Source organism: Penaeus monodon, chromosome 5 (assembly GCF_015228065.2).
Source record: "Penaeus monodon isolate SGIC_2016 chromosome 5, NSTDA_Pmon_1, whole genome shotgun sequence".
NCBI classification, from domain to species: Eukaryota; Metazoa; Arthropoda; class Malacostraca; order Decapoda; family Penaeidae; genus Penaeus; species Penaeus monodon.
This window is the reverse complement of record NC_051390.1, coordinates 20490772-20504424: the sequence shown is the minus strand read 5'-3', so window position 1 is coordinate 20504424 and position 13653 is coordinate 20490772. Positions and strand designations below refer to the sequence as shown.

The following is a 13653-nucleotide window of genomic DNA, read 5'->3' as shown; positions in this document are numbered from 1 at the left end:
TCGAAAACGGGTGTCCATCTAACAACGATTTTCTTTGTTCTTTCTTTGTGATTTTCATTTTCCGTGGCGTCGTTTTCTTTTTCATCCTTTTCTCGAGCTCCTCTCTTTATTTTATCTTTTCTTCTGTTTGCTTTTCCCTTGTTCCTGTGGCCACCGCCGCGGACTAGATCGTGCCGGAAGCTTGTTTTCTCTGAATTATTTCCGTGTCGCGTTGTAGCGGGGCACGCCAAGGGCAGCAGACTCGCCTGACTCATGAATGCCTCAGCAAGACTCGCCGGTCTTCCCTTTCCTTCGTGCTTGGATGTGTTTTAACGTGCGATTATTTTTAGTGTTATTTCGTTCTGAAAGATATTACGAGAGTAATAAACGAGATGTTTGAATGGCTTATAGCTTTCTTGAGGTCAGTGTATTTACGGGTCGTGATGGGAAGAATAAAAAAGTTGCAGTATCATAATATGAAATTGAGCTCGACGGACTTGGAGGATGAAGACGAGGAGTAGGAGAAAGTAGGGAGAGAAGGAGGGAAGAAGAAAAAGAAAAACAGAGGAGAGGGAGAAGAAAGAATCGCCCGCCCCTGTGGAAACTTTATGGCAAGGCACAAGCTCGCAGCCATCGTGTGAGATTTACCTTCCTCTGTACATTGCATGTATCTCTCGTCGATATTCCTTTGTTTTACGGCTTCCAATATTTTCGTCGAGAAAGGTATAAGCCCATCAGACCCCGACAATGACGGAAGATCCCCCCCCCCCCCCACGACGGAGAAATGAACGGCGGAAGGAGGTTCGCTTTCTTATCGGCGTATCTCTCCGAGCTTCACAAAGATGGCGATCTGGCGAGGAGGGGTTCGGTTAGCAAAGTGAACGAGAGGAGGAGAGACTTATCTGATCACGGGAGGAGGGAGGGGGAGGGAGGAGAGGCGAGGAGGAGGAAGGAAGACGGAGGAAGGCGGAAAAGAGACGAGGAAAGTAGGAGGAGGGAAGGATAAAGTAAGGGTATTAGAGGGGAAGGAAAGATAGAAGAATTAGAAGAGAGAGAGAGAGAGAGAGAGAGAGAGAGAGAGAGAGAGAGAGAGAGAGAGAGAGAGAGAGAGAGAGAGAGAGAGAGAGAGAGAGAGAGAGAGAGAGAGGGGGGGAAGAGAGAGATAACATAACATTAAGGGAAGGGCAGGAGAGATTATGATACAGACACCGTCGAGGTAAAAGAAGAGACGGGAGGCAGAGAGAGGCAAGCCAGAGGAAAGAGGTGACAGAGAACGAGAAAAGAGAGAGAGAAAGAGAGAAAAAGAGCGGCGGACGGCATGCTCGGCTGGGAAGACTCTGGCAGCGGCCTCGAACCTTGCAAAGAGCCACAGGACGACGAGGAATAAACATTACGTCGCTGGTTAAGTTTTAAGGTTTGAAGGAGGGCGATGTTTACGAAGTGATGGCGGTTTTATGAGGGGAAGCTTTGAGGAGTGGGAATGGCAGCTACACCCCCCCCCCCCCGCAGGTAGAGAACCCAGCTGGACAGTCAGCAGAATCGCCTTTGTGAAACGTAATCTCGACTCTTGGGGTGACTGCAGATCAAAGTAATTGGATGGAGATAAGGAGGGTTCGGTCGGGGAGAGGAAATAGGATACTTATCGAAAGGCAAAATAATCATGATAAAATGAGCAAGTGGTTTATTTAAGAATGTTGTGCTGTTCATGATGCAATTGATAAGAACCTGCCATATTTTTTTAGCATTTATTGTTATTTACAGAAGTGTCCGTCATCGTGTCTGTATTCACGCTTTAGATTAAAAACAGCCACATAAGATGTGAAATATTCTCAGTTTCATTTCATATTACTCTACAAGAAGTTAAGAAATAATAAGTCCGCTGTCCTGCTGAGCGACACGAGTAACTTGTGGCATGAAATCCTCCATTATTCCATTAGGAAGTTTATCCTTAACCACAAGGTTTGAACAGTTATCTTAATTGAAAAGGATGCGTAATTACTCTGGTAATTATGCAGGTGCCACTGCCTCGACTCGCGAGCAGGTCGTGAGTGATGGAAAAGGCTTGTGTTTTCTTAAGCTGCAGACTGACAATACCCTATTTTGTTCTTTTATATCTTTATTTATTTGTCTTAGGCATATACCATATTTTGTATAGTCGTTTGTGTTTATGTTCGTGTTGTCTATCTGTTTAGTTCTTTTTCATTTTACCTGTGTTTATTTAATGCTGTTTAGAAAGTGAATTGGACGTTTGATCGAGAGGTAACATGATATTGAGGAGAGGGGGAAGGAGAGAGGGAGGAGGGCGGGGTTGTGTGACTGGCGTTATAGTCAATAGTATCAGACAGGCGGCCACACACAGGGGTATCTGTTTTATTTTCAGGGTCTTTGTTTTTTTGTTTGTTTTAAAAATGATTTGAGAACAATTGTATGTATAGCACACACATACACACACATACATACATACGTATATATATATATATATATATATATATATATATATATATATATATATATATATATATATATATATATTGTGTGTGTGTGTGTGTGTGTGTGTGTGTGGTGTGTGTGTGTGTGTGTGTGTGTGTGTGTGAGTGTGAGCGTGAGCGTGAGCGTGAGCGCGAAAGAGAGAGAGAGAGAGAGAGAGAGAGAGAGAGGAGAGTGAGAGAGAGTGAGAGAGAGAGAGAGGAGGAGAGAGAGAGAGAGAGAGGAGAGGAGAGAGAGAGAGAAAGCAAGAAGAGAGGAGAGAGAGGAGAGGAAGAGAGAGAGAGAGCGAAAGAGAGAAGAGAGAGAAGAGAGGAAAGAGCAGAAGAGTGAGGGAGAGGAAGAGGAGAGGAGCGAAAGAGAGAGGAGAGCGAAAGGAGAGGAAGAAGCAAGGAGAGGGAGGCGAAGGAGAGGGAGACAAAGAAGAGGAAGCGAGAGAGAGAAGGAGAGAGAGACGAGGAAGAGAGGACGAGAGAGAGAGAGAAAGAGAGAGAGAGCGATAGAGAGATAGAGAAGAGCGATATATATATATAATATATATATTAATATATAATATATATAATATATTTATATATATATATATATAATATATATATAAGAGAGAGCGGAGAGAAGATGCAGAGAGAGAGATGGAGAGAGAGGGAGAGAGAGGAGAGGGAGAAGGAGGAGATGGAGAGGAGAAGGAGGAGAGAGAGAGGAGGGGAGAGGGGGAGGGAAGGAGGAAAAGAAGGCGGGAGGGCAGGCAGACAGGACAGGGACAGACAGACAGACGACAGACAGACAGACAGACAGACAGACAGACAGACAGACAGAAATTAAGAAGAGCTTAGTTGGGATAAACCTCAACATATATCACGAAATACATTATTTGATAATTTTACTAGTCGGGTAGCTCTTCGGCGACGCCTGGGAAATGATGAAGCAAATGGAAAGGGGGAAGGGGGAAGGGGAGGAAGAGGGAGTGGGGGAAGGGGGAGGGGAAGGGAGGAAGAGGGAGTGGGGGAAGGGGAGGGGAAGGAAGGAAGAGAGAATGGGGGAAGGGGAAGTGGAAGGGGAAGGAAGGAAGAGAGAATGGGGGAAGGGGAAGGGGAAGGGAGGAAGAGGGAGTGGGGGAAGGGGAAGGGAGACGATCTGTTTTATGGGTGTACGATAAGTTTACAGCCGGGTCTTCGTCGTTCTAGTCATGTATGGTCGTCACACCACCAAAGACATTGGTTGTCGTTTTATTTTATTTTAGGGATGTGTCAGTATCTGTATCAGGGAATTTTTAGGGCAGTAGTTCCTTTTTTTATTGTAGGTTGGTTTCCGGTACTAATGCAGAGATGGCTCTTCAGTTTAGGGCTTTTATTAAGGCATCGGGTTTATTTTATTAGGATTCATTTATCGTTATCATGAACATCATTATCATCATTGATCATCAATAATCAGTCATCACCATCGCCGTCCTCTTTATCATCATCATCATCATCATCACCATCACCACCATAAGCTCACTAGTCATCATTTATCATTATTATCATCACTTATCAGTAATCGGTGATCATGTTATCGTCGTCGACATGCTTATTATTATCATCATTATCACCACCATCAGTACCACGAAGAACATAATTATGAAAAAAAATATTTTTATAGTCTTCAGTATGAAATTGTTGGCATTTTTCTTGTTGTTGGCATTTTGAATATTAAAACTGAAGATACCATTATTATTGTTAATGTTAATGTTGTTGGTCTTATTAAATCGCGTATCAGTATAATCCACGGAATGCTAAGGACATAATAGTAAATCATGTTAGAAATAATAGCTAAATATAGTCAATTCTGCGGCCACTTCCCTCCCTCCTCTCGGCCGTCGTTTAAATCCCTTGTTACATTAGGATTACAGCGTTTCCCCTCTGTTACTTTTTTATCCTTCTTCCTTTATCCACTCCTCTCTGCGTCCTCTCATTTCCCCCGTCGGCCCACAGCAACGCCGCCCTTTTCATCCCGCACTCTCCTTGCTTCCGTATCGCCGTCCTTTTCACTCCTTATCTCTGGCATTTCCTCGCGGTGTGTTACTCCTCAAAGGATCTCGGGACGAAGGCAGTTCCCGCTTAATCATCTTGGCCGGGGACGCGCGGGTGCCCTCAAGGGTCGTGGGGTGGGGCTTGGCGGGTTCTCCGTTCTTGGTTCTCGGTTCGTATGCGAGGTTGCTTTCGGGTGCTTCGGTTCCCTGGGGTTCGGTTCTTGGTTCGTGATGTCAGGGAGTTGGTACGTGGTGTTTGGTTTGGTCGTTGCTTCGGATCCCGGTTGTTGCTTTGGTTCCCGGTTCTTGATTCGGTTCCTGGTTCCGGGGAGCTGAATCATGTTTTTTGGCTCGTGGTCCGTCCCGATGGTGCTTGTTACCTGTGACTTGACTCTTGGTGCTTAGTTCCCTAATTTGAGTTGTTGGTTATTGAGCGTTTGTTTCTGGTTTTGACTGGTTCGCGTCGGCTGGTTGCGTGGATTACTCTCCTTCAAGTCCCTCGTGGCCATGGAGTTGATTGCCGACCGAGATGGAAAAATTGTCATGTGCCTGGAAAGGATGCCGATGATAATCCCTTTAATGTTTTTATGAACATTTATGAACACACGCGCGCACACACTCTCTCTCTCTCTCTCTCTCTCTCTCTTCTCTCTCTCTCTCTCTCTCTCTCTCTCTCTCTCTCTCTCTCTCCATCCCACACCCCACCACACCACCTCCTACACTCACTCCTCACTCTCCCTCTCCACACCACACACACACACACACAACACAAACTACATCACTACAACACACACAATACATACACACATACAACACAATACACAACACACAAACACAATATACACTACACACACATCAACAAATACACAAAACACACAAACTACACAAAAAACAAAAACACACAAAACAACACACACGCGCGGGTATAATATAAACAAAACACAATCCAACAATCAAAAAAACAAACTAACTATATATTATATATATAATTATATCTATGATATATGTAGTATGATATGTATATATATTAATATATATATATATACACATATAACAATATACACACTACACAACTATACAAACAAACACAAACACACACACACACACACACACACTGACTAGCGTTACACAACACACAAAAACACACAACACAACATACTATCAAACACAAATCACTACACTACAACATACACAAACATAAAACTAAATAAATAAACACAACACAAACACTGTGACACAACACACAAAAACAACATACACACAAAACACAAACACACACAACATAACTATCAAACAACACACATACAAAATACAACAACACACAAAACACTATAACATTATACATAAACACAAACATAAAACTAACATAAACAAACACAGCACAGACTAACAGCGCGGGCTGCGTTTAGTGATTAGGAACACTCATCATCTATGCACGAGATCACCGACGACCACCATCGACCCTACACACACACTAACATACAACCAAACACAATACACAAACACAAACAACACCGCGAGTTATATATATAAAATACAACACACACACAAACAAACAAACACACACACTACACAATAACACCAAAAATATATATTATATAATATATATATGATGGATATATGTATAGTATGTGATATTATACTTAGTATATGTATATAGTATATATATATTATATATATATAGCATATAATACACCACATAACCACAGTTACAACGTGACACGGACTAGCACGCACTGACGTAGACACACTCATGCCAACAGCATCACACACACACATCCACACCACACACACATACACAAATAAAGCGCAAAACACACACACACTACGACAACAACACAAACAAAAGCTAAATTAACACAAGTGATCTACATACACAAACTCCGCTGCCCGATTATAATACCCCCTCTTCACCAAGCCATACATGACACACTAACACACAACGACACACCTAGTTAATCATATATATATCATAAATTATCTATAGTATACTGGATTATCACATACATACAATATATTATATATAGAAAGTTAATTCATAGATTATATATTAATATAAGATATTTCCATATATACAGTCACACCACACACACACGATACAAAATATTATTTATATTATTAGATATATATATATATTTATAGTATAATATTTTAGATATTGTATGTATGTATCATATATTCGTTATATGCACATGTGTGTGTGTGGTTGACATGTAGTTATTATATATGCGCTATATATTATATGATATATTATAATATATATAATATATATGGTGTGTGTGTGTGTGGTGTGTGTGTTGGTGTGGGTGTGATGTTGTAATGTATTTATACATACCTATATATACACACATTATGTATGTAGATATATATATATATATATATATATATATATATATATATATATATATATGTGTGTGTGTGTGTGTGTGTGTGTGTGTGTGTGTGTGTGTGTGTGTGTGTGTGTGTGTGTGTGTGTGTGTGTGGGTGGGTGTGGGTGGGGGTGGGTGTGGGTGGGGTATGTATGTGTTTATATATGTATGTATATAATACACACACACACACACACACACACACACACGTGTGTGTGTGTGTGTGTGTGTGTGTGTGTGTGTGTGTGTGTGTGTGTGTGTGTGTGTGTGTGTGTGTGTGTGTGTGTGTGTGTGTGTGTGTGTGTGTGTGTGCGTGTGCGCGTGCGCGCGCGCATATATATGTGTGTATATATATATACACATACTGTGGGAAAGATACCAAAGAAGCTGTTAAATTATAGTTAAGGTTGAGGTTTCCTTCTCTTACCTTTCGCTTTCACCATTTATAACGTCCCCCCGTCTTTCCAGCCAATGTCCCTGCACTGAATATTGTATCAAAGAGGGATCCCCTCTGGTTTAATCCAGAGTGAAACATAAAGCTTATCTCCTTGGCTGGACAGCTGGCGAGTTACTCTGCAGTTACAATGATTGTATTAGAGAAACGTTTATCATTATCAAGATGTCATCGATCTCGAAAGAAGATATTTCCAAAATATGCGGTTACCCGACGCCAGCGTACCAAAGATTTTTTTTCACTTGCAGGAGTGGTTATACAGGTCTTTGGGGGGAAATATGTGTTGAGATATTCTGGTATGCTGTTGCTGCCCTCCTTCCTTGTGTTGTTCAGTTGTTTTGCACTATTTGAAGGTGGGTTTTGCTACGCGGTTGGCGCAGGTATGACGGTGTAGTGTGGAAGTTCGTAACGTTGGGGAGAATTTCTGTGTTGAACAGGATTGTGTTCTACAGAAGAAAATGAAGGTGGTGATGCGTTGTTGTGAGTTGATGGGGAATTGCGTGTAACGACGCTGTTATTTACGTAGCTAATACACAAATCGACATTGAAACAGGAATACACGATAAAAAAGTCATTTGGAGTCTCGCTTCCGGCTCATACGATGACCTCATGCAGAGTGAGACAGTCACCCTAATTTTCCCTTCACTCGTCTTCCTGTCCATTCTTCCGTTGCGCTCGCGGAGGATTTAGAGGAGGATAGAACGTAATTAAGGAGGATTAGGTGGTCATTGTGTACATCCGGGTCTTCAACAGAGGGGAAAATCCGAGCGAAAGACCACGCGTTGGTTGAAGAATTTATATATCGTAGAATTTGGAATAAATATTTTCATATGGAGTGCAAAAGGGGAATAATGACTAAAGTAATGACTAGCGAAGAATAAAAAAAATGTAGAAATTACTGTAGAATAAATATGATTGCTGTAACGAACGGGAAATAATGTTGCAGATCTAATAAAAAAATATAAAAACACCACAGTTCTGTGGTATATTCGAAGTATCAAGCACAGGATGTCAACGTTCAAACGTATTTCGAGATCCTTGCATTGTTTATCGGGGAGACTAAACGGGAGAGTTTACTTCAACTGTTCACACTAGCGAGGTCGTTACTCTCCTCCACCCTTCCCTTTCCGCAGCTGAATTGATTGGCCATTAGTGTGAGGTGGCGGTCATTAGAGAGAGCATCACCCCCCCCCTCCCCCCTCCCCTGGCCCAGGTGTTGAGCACAGGTGTCGATATTTTCAAAGTGAAATTAATACGTATTTTAGCAGTGGCAGTTCTCTTTCGGTTTCGGTAACGGGTGTTGGCTTTGGGAACTCGATTTTGTTTGCCACGCTCAGCTGCTCTACTTTTGCATATATTAAATATATATATATATATATATATATATATATATATATATATATATATATATATATATATATATATATATTTTTTTTTTTTTTTTTTTTTTTTTTTTTTTTTTTTTTTTAAGTTATGTTATATAAACTTTACACAACGTTTGTGAAATGATTTTTTTTTCGAGGGGAAGGAAAACAATTGGTTTTGGTTCCGCTGTTGTTACCCAACTTCGGATTCGAACTTTGGTTATTAGCATTTGACTGCTGTTACTTTTCTGAATTTCTTTCTTAGTTCTCAGTTGCCCTTTTGTCAAGACGTGAAGATAATGACACGATGCCATCGATTTTCAGAGAGGTAAATATAGCCAATATTATTCACTGAAAAAGGAACCATCGCAATCAAATACGAGCCGGCGAGGAAAAAAAAAACATTTATAATAAAGGCGTTCCCCTTTAATGGAGTTTATTATTCATCCAATGAGTACCTGTCGAGGCCATTGAGTGTAGATGTGAAAAGGTTACACACCTCTTTATGCTCTGTATGTTCTGTGTCACATTCTACTTCCAGACCCACACTTGACCGTGATATTTCTCAAGATATACTTTGCGCTGATATCATCTCGTTGGAGCATAACAATATTTTTTAGATGTTTGACATGCCTTGCGCCTGTTCCTTTTGGTGTATGACTCCACTTGAATCTATTATTCAGTATATTACTCCTCCAGCGAACGTGTATTGAAGTCTAGTTCGCACAATTTAAGTCTGGTAAACTTGTTAAAGCTGTGAAGTCACTGCAAGAAGCCAGAGGGCGTTCTCAAGAAGCCAAGCAAAGAAAGAGACTTGCGTTAGTGCGGCTGAGGAGCCTCTTACACTTCATGGCTCTCCGGGGACGCAATACGCGACAGCAGAGTTGATAACGGGATTGCATTATCTGAGAACCTCGGGGAATGGTAAGTCGAAATAGGAGTGAAGGGAGATTCGCGCCCTTTTGGCTCGAGGCTTTCCAACGCCAATAAAGGTTTTTGTAAAGCAGTTGGGGTCTTTCGGTACGACTGTGGCTTCGGAGCGATTCGCTTTTTTCGTAGCTAGTGTTTTTGAACTGCCTTTTATTTTATTTATTTATTTATCATTATTTTATTATCTTTTTTTTTCTTTGTGAGATTGCGACCGGGAATATTTACATGCGCATTACATCCGCCATGATGACAGTTTGACGCGTAAGGTCTTGGCTGTTTGCGTCTTTCCAAGAAACGAGAGATTTATGGTGAGATTATATTTTATATTAACTGCTTTTGACCGTTTTACACAGACAGCGATATCCCACATAGCATGGAATGAAACGTTATTTTCTGCGTTTACCAAACTTTGATGAAATAATGAATCCTATTTCTTCGTATGATTAAATGCCATGTGAGTGTGATGCATGACAAACTATCGATAAAGCGATATCATTATTATTGTCTTGTTTTTTTAAAAAGGTATACGATTCATAAACCGAAAATGAAGGCATTTCGTCGAGTTACCCAGAACGTGCAGTTAGAGAATGGGACTCTACCCATTTTCTGTATTCGTAGGTATCGTATCTTTGAATGTTTTTTTTCCTCAGTGGAGGTAGATTTTGGGTATTTGATTAGTCATTTGTTAAGCTAAACAAAGGCTTCAACAGTGAAAGCTTAGCTGACAGAAGCCTTGTGAAAATCGTAAATCCAGCAATATTTAATAACATATGTCATGCATCATGCAAAACTTCAAATTTAGGAATCTCTTATTATTCTTTTATTGCCAGTGTTTTGGACTAATCATTCAGCTACCACATCAGCCATTGTATCCAAACAAAAAGTAATGAAAAGACATGTCTGACCTCCTGTCTCCATAACATATTTAGGCTTTGGCCCATAATCGATGTGCCTAGCGCATGAGCCTCACAACCTTGCATCACACACCCCACACACACACACCTCTCCCTCCCGAGTCCTCTCCCGCAACTTGCCCGAAAGCCAGTACATGAGCAGTCCTCGAGGAAAGTAGCTGTGCGGTTCCTCCAAAGCCTCATCAAGGACTCTCCGCGTGTCCCAAACCACTTCTTCAAGGAGTTGTCTCTTGTCTTTCCCACGTCCTCGGCTGGCTTCATCCTCCTGCCCGGTCATGGGGGCGTTTTAATTGCAGGTAAATCGTCCCGGTTCCAGGTGGAAAAGTGAGAAGTGATCCTCGTGCGGTTTGGGAGAAAACGGGTTGGAAGGAAACGAGGAGGATTTTTACATTCGTGATTTTTTTTTAGTTTATTTATTTATTTATTTATTTATTATATATTTTTTAATATGCAGATAACGGGAATCAGTGGAGGAAGTGACATTGTACGTGACACACGATCCGGGTCTCGCATTAGCGCTTCAACCGATCGAGCGCATTTATTCAGCATTGAAGTTGTGTCATTTCTAAGACATGGGTTGCTAGTTCATGAAATAGAATGAATATGTAAGATCTGCGCTTTGGTTATTTTAGTTACTTATAATAAATGTTATGGAGTGTACTTTTTCTAAGCAATTATGTCTTTCTTTTCAGGTAATTTATGGTAATTCGCAGACCGTATAGAGCTCAGTAGCAAGATTCAGCCTCCAAGAGCAGCTGGGAGGTTAATATCAACGCTGGAGATGGTGAGATTTTATACTGTCAGAAAGGAGTGTAGAATAGAAGAGAAAATGTAAGAAGATTAAAGGAATGGATGTAAGCGACGATAGGAAGGGCGAAGGAGGATGAGTGAGAGTGAGAGAAAATGAATGAGTAAATAGGTGTATGAGTCTGTTGGAGCCTTTTATTGATGATCAGATTTTTTTCTATAAACATATGGGACGTAGCGGTCGTAACCATTTTATCATGTAAATATCTTCTGCGGAGATTTAGCATATGCGTAAACATTTTCATACCAGTAGTAAGATTAGGTCTAAAAGGGAAGAGAGAGAGAGAGAGAGAAAGAGAGAGAGAGAGAGAGAGGAGAGAGAGAGAGAGAGAGAGAGAGAGAGAGAGAGAGAGAGAGAGAGGAGAGAGAGAGAGAGAGAGAGAGAGAGAGAGAGAGAGAATGTTTGATGGAAGTAAAGTATAAAATCGAGGAAGAGGGTATTACAAATGAAGGAAAAGAGCAAGAAGAGAAGGAAGAAAAGTCAAAAGGAATTGCTGGCCAAACAAACACAAGGAAATAGGAGAGGGAAAGAGAGGAGAGCGAAAGTGATCACTTTAAAAAAAAAGAAAGTTATATATACCAGGAACGAGACAAAGATGAAGAGAAGGAAATGAAGGAACAATAGCAGAACAGATGATAATAATTACAGTAATGATAATAATTTTCAATCAATTTTAAGTTGTAATTGTAACGCAGATACTGATCATGAAAATGTTAATACTTTGAACTGTAATAATGTCAGTGAGAATAATGATAGCTCTATTATTAATGATATGGACTAAGTGACACGATAATCATTGGACAAAAAATATATATAAAAAGGAAGAGAAAAGGAAAGAGAAGCTGTCAAAAATAGAAAATGAACCAAAGCAAAAAGAAAAGAAAATTTGACGAAGCAGAAATTCGTAGGATAACTGATAAAGAGTGAAGAAAGTAAACGAGAGAGAACGGACTTGCCGAGGAATTTCACCTAAACGAAAGCACCGAGGTATATTTGCTCTTCGCGAAACTAAATGTTAAAAGTTTATGGCGCTGGACATTCGCGAACAGTTTGCATTTTGAGGTTCACTTTGTATTGCGAAGGAAGGGAGAGAAAGAAGGACGATTGATATTTTCTTGGAATGTGGGTGTTTGGCGGGAAATCAGCAAATTTGCAATACAAATACGCTTATTTTAGGAATGTCGGCAGCGCTGGAAGTGATGCACCATACCTGGAGTAATTAAACCTGAATGGAAGACGTGATTAAAAAGAAACGTATCAGCAATGCAGGTAATGAGAGAATGGTAATCTAAGCTTCAGCATAAATGCAAATAGAAGCTCAAATTACGACTGCACATAAAAAGAGAAGGAAGAAGAGTGAAAAAAGTGGGAGGAGGAAGAGCGAAGGAAAAAAAAAGTCACTGTAATACTCAGTCATAATTAGCGAATGAACCAGATATTAAGAAATAAATAAAATGAAAAAAAAAGACTAAACGGAATGAGATAGATTAAGAGACCAACGCAATTATTAGGAGATAAAACAGAATAAAACAAATAAAGAGATGAACAGAAGACGCAAAGAAACACAAGGAAAATAGCAAAGCCAAACTTCGGGAAAAATTTCCAGACTGCGAGAAGAAATGCCTCACAATTGATCAATATTTGTCGAGCGGACACGGCCTCTGTCATGCTGATGAGGCTGCGAGAGGGAGAGCGATGGAGATGTGATAGACGGGCTTTGGAAAAGAAAGATGGATGAAGGAGGGAAGACCGATGAAAGGTGGGAATAAGAAGGGGTGATAGGAATTAGAAAGATGGATAGAGAGAGAATTTGTGTGTATGTGATTGGGTTTGGGTGGGATGGGGGCCTGCGTTCACATGTAGAAAAGGTACGGATGGTAACAAGTAGCAGAAAGCAAGAATTGGAACTTGTTTTATTTTGATATATTTCATTCTCAATTATACCTTTTCTACATTTCTTACATTGGACCTTGTTTACACACACACACACACACACACACACACACACACACACACACACACACACACACACACACACACACACACACACACACACACACACACACACACTACAACAAAATATAACCTGTTATTAGCACACGCCAAAATAAAAAAAACATATTTGAATATGACAAGGCGAAAAACAAAGCAAAAAATGAGGACGTGCACTATGTGCGGGAAATATTAATGGAAAATACAGTTTACCTTTTAAAGCCGATAGGAACCGAGGCTGGGAGACACCCGGCTTTCAGAAGGAATGTCCGAGGAATGAAACTACTAATGCCAGCCGTGCAGTTACAAGGGGTGAGAAGACGTGTGTTAAGGAGGCTTGGCCAATACTTAAAG

General features: G+C 40.7%; 1 protein-coding gene across 1 annotated transcript in view; it reads left to right on the top strand.

The window, feature by feature from the left end:
- Nucleotides 1-10633: 10633 nt before the first annotated feature.
- The window catches only part of LOC119573068 (protein singed-like), a 114729-nt gene continuing 111709 nt past the window's right edge, over nt 10634-13653 (top strand). The window contains exon 1 of the mRNA XM_037920080.1: nt 10634-10795. The gene's annotated coding sequence lies outside the window, so the exon portion shown is untranslated. The remainder of the gene's footprint in view (nt 10796-13653) is intronic.